Here is a 13,336-nt window from a genome sequence, read left to right as displayed (position 1 = left end):
GAAATGTCATGCTACTTTGGAGAAATCAATATTTTTAAAAAGATTTTGACATCTGTATTGATTTACCAAATGAAATTTCCAGCACTGTAGTATATAAAATAAATTTCATATATGAAATTAGAGTTGCCATGCCAGCTGTTCTTGTTCTAGTTTGAATTCAGGATTCCAGGAACTACACAATGTTACATAAACATAATTGACTTTATCAAGTGCAGCTATGAGAATGTTAAGGTTGCCTTTGGTGTTTTGCCAAAATTGACATTTTATTTACCTTTTAACAATGTATTGAAAAAACAAACTCCTGGTACATGACAATTCTATAGCTTTGAATATGCAAGTAAGTTTGATGTAGTAAACATATTATGTAGAATTGCAAAAGCCTTTAAGATCACTTGGCAACTGCTGAGAAAAGATCATTTATGCAGAAGTTCACTGAGTCTCCCCTTTCCTCTGTCTTCATCTCAGCCCTTAGCTTAGGGACATTCAGTCCATTTCTCCTGCCTGTGTACTACCCCTGCTCTCCGGAGGAGTGGGAAAGCAGGCAGCCCCAGCTGCCTCTTGGGATGGAAGTCCAGGACACACTGTTCCAAGCGGCCTGCCTCTAGGATTGTTAGGAAGGGCCGATCTTCAGTCACCATACCGCTTGCTGAATCTCAGTGATTTTAGGTTCCTGAGCTGCCTAATGTCCCTAAGCCTCTTCAGGGCCAAGTGACTGTCAATATTTAGTTGTGGATTCATGAGGCAAGAGTAGGGAGGGAATGGGGGGCCTTGGGAAAGAAGCCTGTGTGGCCGGTGACACTGTTACCAGGGAAGCGGCTGTGTCCTGACAGGATTTGAACTATCTCAGTCTTAACCACCTGGAGGGCACACAGCTGTGTACTGGCTGGGTCTCAGCCAGGCCCCTTTGGGCATCTGTAAACCTCTGACAGGCTACCTGCACCATCCAGACCACTGCCCACGTCCCGTAGAGCCCGCACCTCTGGCTTCTGAGCCAATCTTGCGTCATTGCTTACCTCTGTTTTCCTCCCTCAGTTTGCCCCAGGTAGTTTTGCTGTTTCTTGAGTGCATCAGGCTTGTTCCTGCCCTTAGCGTCTGTTGCCTCGAAAGCTCTTCCCCCTCCATGTTTTTCCCCTCCAGTCACTCAGTGAGTGTATTCACTCCAATGCCTACTCCTCAGAGAGGCTTCCCAGACTACTCTAGCCAAAGTAGCACACTAGTCCTCTTCCAACATTTTCTCCTTCTTCGTTTATCCTGATTTACTTTTTTAAAAATAGCTCTCTGACATTATTTAACTTATTTTATAAATTTTTAAAATGTATATACAATGCACACACACACACACATGTATTTGGTTTTTTCCCCTAGAATGTAAGTTTTAAGAGGGTAAGAACTTTGTCTTGTTCAGTGCTATATTGCCAGTGCCTACTTGACATATAGTAGACACTTGGTAAATAGTTGTGTGAATAGATTAGTATCACTGGTGTCATTAAAATTTATATGTAAGTGTGGGGATTTTCTTCCTACCCTAGCCAGTTCCCTATCCATTCATTTCCCATTAAGGGCCCACAAATCACTGCTGCTGTTTTTCCATGTATCCTTCTAGAACTTCTTAATGTATATGTGAGGATATAGAAAAGTATAGATTATTTCTCTCCTTTTTGCACATAACATTTTACATAGTTCTGAATATTTCACTTGTAATATACGTTGCATATCTTTCCCTTTTAGTAATACAGAGCTTCCTCATTTTTAAACAGGTCCATACTATTCCATTGTATGGCTGTACTATAATTTATTTAACCAATCAATAACCTAGCAATAGGTATTTGTTTGTTTCCTGTGTCCTCCTATTGTAAACAGTGTTGAAGTTTGTCACCTGGTCAGTACATCATTTCACACATGCATGCAGTGTGTCTGTGTGATGAAGTGCCCTGTTGTGGAATTACTAGATCAAAGGTATCATGGATACAGCCCTCCAGAGGGGTTGTATCAATGTGTATTCCCCTGGAAATGAATGAGAGTACCGTTTCCCAGATCCCTGCCAACTGAGAGTGTAATCAGAGCTTTGGAGTTTTGCCAATCCCGATAGGTTAAAAAAAATGGTTTCAGCATTGTTGTTCTTGTTTTTGTTTTAGAACTTATAATAAACTTTCTGTTAATGTTTCTAAAAATATCTTTACTTTTAATTACGATTTTAAAACGTATCACAAAATTTGCCAATCTAGCCCTTTTTAAGTGTGGTGTATTCACATGCTGTGTAACAGCTCCAGAACCTTACCATCCTGCAACACTGAAACTATTAAGTAGCAGCTCCCCATCTCCTGTGCCTGGAGTCCCCTCTGCATTGGTACCTGTTGACCCTTTTTGAGCCTCATGTTCTTGTGTGCTGTTAGCCATCTTTCTACTACTATAACAAAATACAGTATCTTAATCAGCTTATAAAGTGGAAAGGTTTCTTTTGCTCACAGTTTTGGAAGTTTCCTTCTATGATTGGCAAATCCATTACTTTTATGGCCCTGGCGTAGGGTGGGAGGTGCAGCTCATCATGGCAGGTGCGCCTGGTGTAGCAAAATCACTTCATGGCCCAGATGTGAAAAGAGAGAGGAAGAGACCAGGACCCTCCTTCAGGGGCAGCCCCAGTGACTGGAAAACCTCCACTAGGTCCCACCTCTTAATAAGTTTCCACCACTTCCCAGCCATGCCAGGCCAGAAGTCTGTAGTGCATGGCCCTCTGGGGAACATTTGGGATCCACATTATAGCATGGACTAAGTGGGAACAGCACTGATTTATTATAAAGAGTAAATGAGATAAATAATAAATGCTTAGGATAGGGCCAAGGCAAAAATAAGTAAAGGCCTACATTTCAGAAGAGAAATAAAATGGCCATTATTCACACATGACATGATGTGTACAGTACAAAAAAACACAACCCTATGAATCAATTTGAAAACTATTTTAACTAATTAATGAATTTAACAAAGTCACAGGTTATAGTCAGTATGGTCACTGGAAATAATTAGGGGACAGCTGGGGATTTTGCTCAGCAGCATAGCACCTGCCTGGCAAGTGCAAGGTCCTGAGTTCGATCCTCAGTACCAAAAAAAAAAGAAAGAAAGAAAAGAAAAGAAATAATTAGGGCAGCTAAAGTATTAGAGAATAAGTAAAAATATCATCATTAAAAATATAAAATACAGGGCTGGGGATTTAGCTAGGTGGTTCTGCCACGTGCCTCGAAAGCACAAGGTCCTGAGTTTGATCCCCGGTACCAAAAAACAAACAAACAAAATACATAGAAATAAGTCTTCAAAAAGAGCACAAAAACCCTTATATAGAGCCAGGTGTAGTGGCACACCTCTGTAATCCCAGCACTCGGGGGGCTGAGGCAGGAGGATTGCTTCGAGTTCAAGGCCAGCCTGGGCTACATAGTGAGTTCAGGGGCAGCCTGAACTACAAAGGGAGACCCTGCCTCGAACAACCAAAAAACCAAACAAACACTAGAGTACTGAAAACTGTAAAACATTGCTAAAAAATTTAAGAAGCCTGAAATAAAAAGTACATATATATCAAGTATATACATGTCAAAAATATATTCACATATTTCTCATTTAACAACCTACCTGTTTAATGACTGCTTGGAATTACTACCAGGTGCACTGTTTGGACTTGCAAGATGCTGCTGGGACTTACAACCCGCATTCAGACTTATGATGCATGAACCTGAGTGGCACTGTGGCCTTATGGTGGGTTCTTCTGCAGTCCATTACTGTAATTTTTGCTCACTGTACTGTACAGTACTGTACTATAGCTTTATACACTATAGTACTGTTACACGTTAGGGTAATGTATGTAAGAGTTATACAAATAAAAGCAAAATCATCAGGCTGGAGTTTCCTTTGACCATATTTTTGTTTGGAATATTGCAATGTACATACTATATACAATTCCTCATTTAACAACCAATTCATTTAATTATCTAGTCATAGGAATGGAACCCAGTCATTAAATGAGGAATATATAAATATATATCTATCTTGATCATGGATTATAAAACTCAAAACTGTAAAAATGTGGGCCGGGGATTTAGCTCAGTGGTGCTGCCACCTGCCTCGCAAGCGCAAGGTCCCAAGTTCCATCCCCAGTACCCAAAAAAACCCCCCAAAATAAAACAAAACTGTAAAGATGCAAATTCTCTCTAAATAAATGTACATATAGATCTAGTACAATCTCTATCAAAATTCTAGAGAGAATGAGAATAGCTAGAAAATATTTAAAAGGAACAACAAGTGGTTGATTTATAACACATAATTTCAAGACTTAACCATAAAGCTTCAATAAGCCAAGGTAGTATTCTGGGTATAGATGGATATATCGATGGGACAGAATAATGGAAATAGAAATAGATGCACACATATAAGGCCATTAACTTGGGGATGTAGGTGGCAAGTCAGTTCAATGAGAACGGTATAATCTTTTAAACACGTTCCAAAAACTGGATTTTTTAAAACGGGTAGTAAGAGATAACCCCAGTCACAAAAATAGTCATAGATCCTAGATCTAAACATAAAACTAACAATGAGAAAGCTAAGGGAAAAAAACCCCAGGAAAACATCTTTGCAATCTTGAAGATTTCTTAAGAAGGACTCTAAAAGTACTAAGTATAAAATTAAATGAGCTTATGTACTTATTACAAGACTTCTCAGAACTTTTAACATGTTAATGTTTCTAATAATAGGATCATGCAACATCACCCGAAGTGACCTCAGAATCCTTTTTTTTCACCTGGAGCATTGAACTAAGCAGCAAAGAGTGAATAGAATATACTTGGAGAAATGTTGCTTTAGCCCACTCCAGAAAGCGTACTATTTTTGAGAGCTATATTAAGTTAATGATCAGTTTCTTCCTTTTTGGTGCAAATTAATGTAATTGGATTCATTTCCTTTCAACAAGTGAAGAAAACACTCCAGCCCAGAGGACCCCTCCCATACTCACTGGTCAGCCCGTCAGCTGCCGCGGTTATTAATGTTGATGGGGTCTTTGGCCAGTGTCACATCAGACTAGAATTCTCCATGGTAAGAGGAGCAAAGGCCAACTGACTAGAGGCACAAAGTATTTTGCATTTCCCCTGCTGTTTTCTTCATATTCTTTTTCATCCAAACCTGCCCTGCTCTCTCACTATCTAGCAGCTCCAGACTGTTAACCTTTTGCTTTTCTCTGACTGCTTGTTGGACTCCCGAAGTTCTCTGAGTTCGCAATTGCTTAGAGGCCTTTAGCCTGCCAGCCTTGGCCTTCTCGGTTTCTGTGGTGAGCCTGGTTTCTGACTCATACTTCACTGACCGCATCAGCATCTTCTACCTGCTGTTGTGCCCATGAACTGAAGTTTCATGGAATGTGAGTTGTCACAAAAGAAGTAAGAGGAACCAGAAGAGAAGGTAGAAGGAAACCAGAGCCACTTAACTAGAATTGGGCCCAAGGCTTTTCTTGTTCAGGAAAAGAGATCTTAGAAAGAAATCACAGTGGCATATAATGCCAGAAGGAATGTAAAAAAAAAGAAAGTGCCTGTATAATATTCCTGGGTTGGATTTTTAAAATTGAACCGCTATAATAGATACCTTTCCTAAACGTGGAAAGCTAAGAGCCAGATCTGAAATGTCATCTCTGTTATCTGAATAGACTTGCAGTGGTAGTGAATCTATGGCATGCAAGCCACAGCAGGCTGAAAATTCTAAAAGATTCACCAACACTGGAATACAGCTTACTAGAGACTATATGTGACTAGAACTTAGGAGCCTTTAATTTTAGATTTGCTGCTAATTTTTTGTTGGTACCTGTTTGCAGCATGTAATGGCTATTTTCCTTGTGAGGAGTTGGTACTCATATATAACACATCTGAATTATTATTTGCATCCCCTTTTCCTTCCCTCCCTCCCTATTTCCTCCATCTCTTGGTCCCCTAGTTTTCTTTTTGATAGTAAAATATATTCTTTTAAAGAAAAATTATTCTCCCCTACTGCTAAAAATGTGTATTTTTTCATGTGCGTGGGTGGGTGGGTGGATGTGTATGCTATATAAGCTCAGGCTCTGTAATAGATACTTTCTCAAGAATCAGGCTCTCTCTCTCTCTCTCTCTCTCTCTCTCTCTCTCTCTCTCTCGTCTCTCTTTGTGTGCCTGTCTCTCTGAATGCTGGGGATTGAACCCAGGACCTTCATACTGAGCTACAACAGGGTCTCTGTAAGTTGTTAAATTGCCCAGGCTGGGCTCAAACTTGCAGTCCTCCTGCCTCAGCCTCCCAGAGCCTGGAGATTACAGGAGTATACCACCATGCCTGGCTGAGTTGTCACTTTTAATCATCTGCCTGTGTCCCAGGTTTCTCAGTTTGGTAAATGAAATAATAATGTCTCACTCTCTTCTCAGAGAATAACCAATGTGACTCTAACCAGACAGTATACTGCTTTGATCATTACCCTAAAGAATAAAAAGTTTTGGCCCTGGGTATTGAATCCATGATCTTCACACTGAACTACATCCTCAGTCCTTTTTATTTTTCTTTTATTGTTTATTTTGAGACAGCGTCTTGCTAAGCCACTAAGTTGTCCAGGCTGGGCTCAGACTTGCAGTCCTCCTGCTTCAGCCTACCAGAGTGCAGGCATTATAAGTGTGTGTGCCACACCCGGCTATTAAAGACTAAATCTTGAATGCCATGTTGTGAGATGTATATCACCAGTTTCCATAGCAAAATGATGTGGTCAGTCCTGGTAAAATTCATGTCATAGTATATTGTCGTGCAAACTTAGCAGAAGTAATTTGCATGGGTTGTTTCACAGATATCAAAGACAATTCTGGAACACCCAGAACGTTCTGACCAACCTTTTCCCTACTTCATAATACATGCAACAAAGTAAACAACCCTGCACAGCACTGTATGACACACCCCATCAAAGAAAAATGGGCAGGAGAATAGTTAGTCAAATAAGTCGAGGCAGGACGGCAACACAGATGATAAAAAGAATTTCACATCAGAACTTGAAAAGCAGTTTTTGGCCTCTATTAGGTAAGATGACCAGTGAGAAGGAGGAGAAGTATCCGAGAAGGATAGAAGGGTTTTGAGGGGTCAAATGGAAAGAAAGATGCTTGTATGACTCTAATACTTATCAATTTGATCTCTTTTTACAAATCTTATTCTTTATTATAATCCAAATGGAATGCTGAAGACCTGAAGGCCCCACCTCTAGTCTGTCTTCCTATTGTTCTTTCAGCTTTCAGAATTAATATTGTGATGGGAATGGGGGGAACACAATAGCTACCCAAGATCTTGGAAACTTTCTTAAAATAACTAGGGAGTTCCTTAAAATAACTAGGGAATTACAAACTAGGGAATAAACCCATTGGGGAAAGACAGTGAAAGGTCATTAATTAAGAAATTCAAAAAAGGCTACCTCTATAATCTGTTACCTGGAAAATCTTTAGATAATAAGGTTCATAGGAATACACATGGAAAACAAGTGGCTTTTCTGGCTGCTTTGAGAAACTGCAAAAATATAATTGTGCCTGAACTGATAGATTCAGAAGAAGTGTTCAAACAACATAACTTCAGAAATACAAAAGGGGGGTTGTGATACAGCTCAGTGGTAGAGTACACACTTAGCAGGCCTGAGGCCCTGCATTCAGTCACCACCACGAAGAAAAAGATATACAAGAAACACATTAGATCAATAAGTGGCAAATTGGAAATCACCAACATATGGTGTAGAAAGACCAGAGCAGGACATGGTGGTACATTCCTGTAATCCCAGTACTCTGGGAGGCTGAGCTAGGAGGACTTCAGGCCTCGCCTTAGCAACTTAGTGACCTGAGGCCCTGCCTCAAAATAACAAAATTTAAAGAAAGTGGTGGGTGGATGCTGAGTATGTATCTCGGTGTGAAGGCCCTGGCTTCAAACCCCACTAGTGCCAAACAAACAACCCAAAACAATAAACAAAAAAAACAGAAAATATTATGAAAATCTTATAACTCAGTACAGAAGTTACCTTCATTTTATAACATTATCCTTATGCCCATGAAATTAATTCTTCAATTTTGATATTTAGTTTTTTTCTAGTATTTCTTCTTGATTCTTTTTTTTTGAGGCAAGGTCTCACTTTGTAGCCCAGGCTGGCCTTGAACTCACAGCAATCCTCCTGCCTCTGCCTCCCAAGTGCTGAGGTTACAGGTGTGCACCACCACAGCCGGTCACTTCTTGATTCTTTTTTTTTTTTTTTTTTTTGGTACCCGGGATTGAACTCGGGACCTTCCACTTGCGAGGTAGGTGGCGGAACCACTGAGCTAAATCCCCGGCCCCTCTTGATTCTTTTTTATACTTTCTATCTCTTTCAAGTTTCCTATTTGTTCTTTTCTACTAGATCATTTAACAGAAGGAGTTATTTGTGATATCAGTTACAAAAAAAATCTATAAGTTAAATCTCTTTGGAATTATACACCATAAAAAGCCAAATTTACTATGTGTTAATTTCCAAAAATTCAGAAAGATCCTGGCCTATGTAAAGCAAAAATAATAGCAACATATAATAGGGTTATGAGCATCTAAAGAAGTAAAATATGTACAACCAGACCATAAAAGCCAGTATTGAATTGATAGAAGATATGAGGTAGATTGTAATAAAGTTAAAATGTTAAATCTACAACAGTGGTTCTCAAAGTGTAATTTACCAATGAGCAGCATAAGCATTACTTGAGATCTTGTTTGTCAGAGGTGAAATTCTTGGGTTCCATCCCAGATCTAAGTGAATCAGAAACTGGGGGAATGGCACAGTAATTTATCTTTGTGATTTTCATGCATAATAAAGTAGAACCACTGCTTTAGAGCAGATATTGGCAATTTTTTCTATAAAGGACCAAGTAGTAAATTCTTTAGGCTATGTGGGCCCATATGACCTCTATTGTAACTACCTAACTGCAGAAAAGCAGCTGTAGACAACACATAAATATATGAGAAGGCCTGTGTTTTAATAAAGTATTATTTATAAAAACAAGCAGTCAGCTGAATTTGGTCCATAAGCTATATCTTGCCTACCTTTGCTTCAGAGCAAACACACACACACCTAAAATGCTAAAAATAAAATGAAATATTAATGAACATGAAATTTGAAACCATGCAAAGCACTTTTAATAATCAGTGGGAGCACTTGAGATCATGCATTTCATATGTGTAAGTTACCCAGAAAATTTCAAGGAAGAGGGGTGATAAGGAGAGGACACGCAGAGATACACATCGAGAAGAAGGCCATGTGAGGAAGAGGTGGACACTGGAGTGAAGCAGCCACAAGCCAGGTGCACAAGGGTTTCTAGGAGCCAGCGGAAGCTAGGAAGGGTCAAGGATGGATTCTCACTCGAGCCCGTACAGGGAGGGGCATGGGCCTGCTGACACCTTGATTTTGGGTTTCTGGACTCCAGAACTGTAAAAGAAGAAAGGGTTCTGTTATTTTAAGCCAACTGGTGTGTAGTAATTTGTCACACTGTTCCTAGGAAATGAATACATTCTTTTACACACATTCTGCTTCCTGTATTAAGCCCGTAGTGTGGAGACCAATCCCTCTCCACTTGAAGGTAGGCCAGGTCTAATGACTTGCTTCTAACAAATACAGTGAAAACTGAGAGTGCATGGCTCTGTAGGCCAGGTCAGAAGTTAGATGGGCTGCCTATTTTATTATAAAGTTTTGTTGGAATATGTATACCATGCCTGTTTGTTTCTGTATTGCACATGGCTGTTTTTATACTACAATAACTGAGTTGAGTGGTTGTTGTCTGTCACTTCCTTTGTTGCTGGGGCAAAATACAGCCACCATTTAAGGAAGGATAGGTTTATTTGGTGCACAGGTTGTAGAAGTTTTAGTCCGTAGTTGGCTGGCTCCAAGGCAGGACAGCCTGGTACAGGGGCATGGCAGACAAGAAGCAGCGAATCAAAGGAGGAGCAGAAAAGGGATATATATATATCTTCCCAGGTCATGCCCACAGTGACCCGCCTCTTCCAACCAGACCCCACCTCCGAGCAGCAAGTCAGCTATCACGCCCCTGTGATCCAAGCACCCTCCAAAGGCCCCACCTGTGAGTGATGAGGCTCCGGGGGGACGTCTAGATATAAACCGTAACAGTTGTCATGCAGACTATCCGGCATGCAAGCTTAAAATATTTACCCTCTGGCCCTTTTAGAAAACGTTTGCCAATCCCTCAACTAGGTCATGAAAAGCACAGCAGCCTTTTGCATGCTGTTGACAACTTACTCTCAGGAAAGCCAGCTGCCATTGTCATGAAGACACTCAGCCCTGCAGAAAAGCTCGTGACAGGGAACCAAGGCCTCCTGCAGACAGCCACGTGCATGAACAGCTTCAGAAGTATTCCTCTAGTCGAATGTTCGGACGATTACCTCCCTACCCAGAGCAGCCTTGACTGCAACATCGTGAGAGACCCTGAGCCAGAAGCACCCATCTGGGTTGCTCTCAGATTCCTGACCCTCCAAAACTGTGTGAGAAAATAAATGTTTATTATTTTAAGCTTTAGGGAAAATGTGTTATGCTGTAACAGAACAATACACTCACCCTCCCTTCTGCAGGTTGCGAGGGCAGTCAGCCAGTTACTGTGGGTGTTTTAAAATCTATGCCAAAGGCTTTTGCTGTTTTAGAAACATATACAGGAAAACGAAATCTGTATAAAGAAACTCCAAGATCATATACGCAAGACTTTCAGGAAACAAAGGCTATTGGAAGGCAATATTCTAAAATATTTTTTCATTATTCTATCTAATGTAACACTATATGTTCATTGCTGGTGATTTAAGGTTTGTAGCCCAGGCTTGTTGGCAAAATGAGGCAGGAAGTTTGCTGTTATGTCACTCACTATGATTTATATATAGAAAAGTAATACAGTGTGCCGTTGTAATCTTTATTAGGGTGCCGCAAGGGATTTAGATGCTTTCTATGAATGCAAACCAGGTTGCCGCTACTCGAGATGGTGTCAAGCTCTGTGGCTGTATCAGTTTTCTATTGTTGCATAACAATATATCACAAGTTTAGTGACTTAAAACAACACACATTTATTACTTCAGTCTGTCATTGGATTGTGTCCTCTGCTTAGGGTCTCCCAGAGCTTCAATGAAGGTATTAGCCAGGACTGAATTTGCCCTGGAGGCTCAGCGGGAACCTCACTGTTGGTTATACCATTCAGTTCCTGTGGTTGTGGGTTGTGGTTGGAGGACTGAGCTTCAGTTTTTGGAGTCTGCCCTCAGCTTATAAAGGCCACCCCCAGATCCCTGCACAATTGCCATGTGCTTCCTCATAGCTAGCATGGAGAGAGACTGTCGTTGGGTGCTACAGTTTTACATAACATAGTCATGTAATGATGTGTGTATAATCATGAGCATCCCATGTAGTACATGATATACCACAGTATGTAGTAGTCAGTAGAATCTCTGTATTCTACTGATAGGAGAGATCCTACAAGCATGTGGACAGGGGAGGTAAGGATCCTGGGGACCACCTTAAGCATATGTCTGCCAACTGGACTTGGAGATCATGCAAATCCTACTTGCAAAGTGAAATTACTGCCTAATTAAAGATGGCTTCTGTACCTCGAAAGTCAGTGTAGTGCATTGCTTCTATGTTTTTTCCTCTCATCTCTGCTGCAAATGAATGACTCCCAGCAGGGTATTTTTTAATGAATAGAAATGGGATAATAAGAAGTAGGAAAGTAATCCCACCACACAGCTTTAACCTGAAATATACCATAGCTAGAAATAGCTCAGCCTGTGCAGGCTAAAATGACCATGCATAGCAGGTGCCCCAGGCGCCGATGCTGTTAGTATAAAGGTAGCCCATTCCCACAAGGTCAAAGATATAGTAAAAAAAAGTTCCATTATTTGCTTCAGTAGATGCAACAGATCCCAAATTTACCCTAATGTATGCATTCATTCACTCATTTAGTAACTACTGCTGCATGCTTCCCACATGCAAGGCCCTTGGCTTGGTGCTACTCAGTTTTCAGTGTTTATGGTGGATGTTGATACATGCTTAGGAAAGAGCGCCAGCCTCTCCTGCTATCCCTGCTGCGGGCGTGGGAAGCGGAGAGAGGGCACATGTGCCTAACATCTGCCAGCCCTGGTGTGTAGAGTTTTTCAAAACGTTTACCAGAAGAAGATTGGAGTGTGAGTAGGTAAGTTAGAAGGAAATTTTGAAAAGGAAACACTCAGGCCTGCTTAGAGGCAAAGGAGAAGGGCAGCCGATGAGAAGAGACTGAAGATGTGGTATCTTTATCTGTGCCATAGTAGGCAGTCAGTATATTGTCCCACCCCTCTGGTCACAGTCTCTCCTCACTTTTTTCTTAAACATGTATTATACTGCTCTACTACATGCCCTAGGTGGCCGGAGGTACCATAGCAAACAAACGGAGCACATTCCTGACTCCTTCCCTCTCATGCCCCACCCAGCAGGGAAACACGATCAGCAATCAGGCTCCAGTCCTCCTTCCCCCACCCTGCATGAACCTTTGGCCCTTCTCCCTTGACGGTGCCCAACACAGAGCACCTCCCTAATCCCGTTTTCTGCTTCCGTGTTGATTGCTTTTCCTCCTCTGTTGATTGTTCCCTTGCTGCTTGTCTGTTACATTTCCCACGGTGGCTACCCAGATCTCTCCTGCTCCCCCATCTGAACACTCCAGGTGACAGTGCCTCCTCTAATCTCACGGATTTCTCAACCTCCTTTCTACTCATCTCATAATCTTTTTTTGACATACTTTAAAAAAAATTTTTGCCAAACAAAACCACACACGCGAACACACACACACACACACACACACACACACACACACACACACACACTTTCTGATAAGAGCATTTTAATCCCAAACTCTCCTACATCCTGAAAGTTTATCCCAGCCATGGCCATCCTCACACTAGTGAAAAGACACGTTATATAGTATAACATAGTGTATAACAGAATCACTTCCTTAAAATTAGGGAAAAAACTGTGACAAGTTTGTTTTTGTTTTACCTCACATACTTGTTTGTGGTGGTGTGGTGAGAACACTTACAATCTACTCTCTCAGCAGTTTTCAAATATGCAACACATAGTATGTTGGGCATTGTATATTGTCACCATATCAGACAATAGCTCTTCTGAATTTATTCCTCCTAACTGAAGTCGCCCAATTTGTCCCTGTATCAAGTGTTTTTAAAGTTAAAATAGCAACGCACATTTATCACTTTGGGAACATTGAAACTTTTCCCCAAAGTAGTACTTCACAGATAATTTAGAAATTCAGACTAAAAGAGAATAAAAAATTAAAGAACC

The 13,336-nt window shown here is 40.8% G+C and overlaps 2 protein-coding genes across 8 annotated transcripts in view; both read left to right on the top strand.

Annotated features, from left to right (window-relative positions):
• Nucleotides 1-13,336, top strand: part of Map3k13 (mitogen-activated protein kinase kinase kinase 13) — a 123,289-nt gene that overhangs the window by 6,387 nt on the left and 103,566 nt on the right. The gene's annotated exons all lie outside the window — the stretch shown is intronic.
• LOC147825418 (uncharacterized) overlaps nucleotides 1-13,336 on the top strand; it is a 60,658-nt gene that overhangs the window by 32,008 nt on the left and 15,314 nt on the right. The window lies entirely within an intron of this gene.

Source organism: Heterocephalus glaber, unplaced genomic scaffold, assembly GCF_053883595.1.
Source record: "Heterocephalus glaber isolate CG9 unplaced genomic scaffold, H.glaber_assembly_v1.0 deba00001504, whole genome shotgun sequence".
Classification (NCBI taxonomy): Eukaryota; Metazoa; Chordata; class Mammalia; order Rodentia; family Bathyergidae; genus Heterocephalus; species Heterocephalus glaber.
This window is presented reverse-complemented; position numbering and strand designations above follow the sequence as displayed.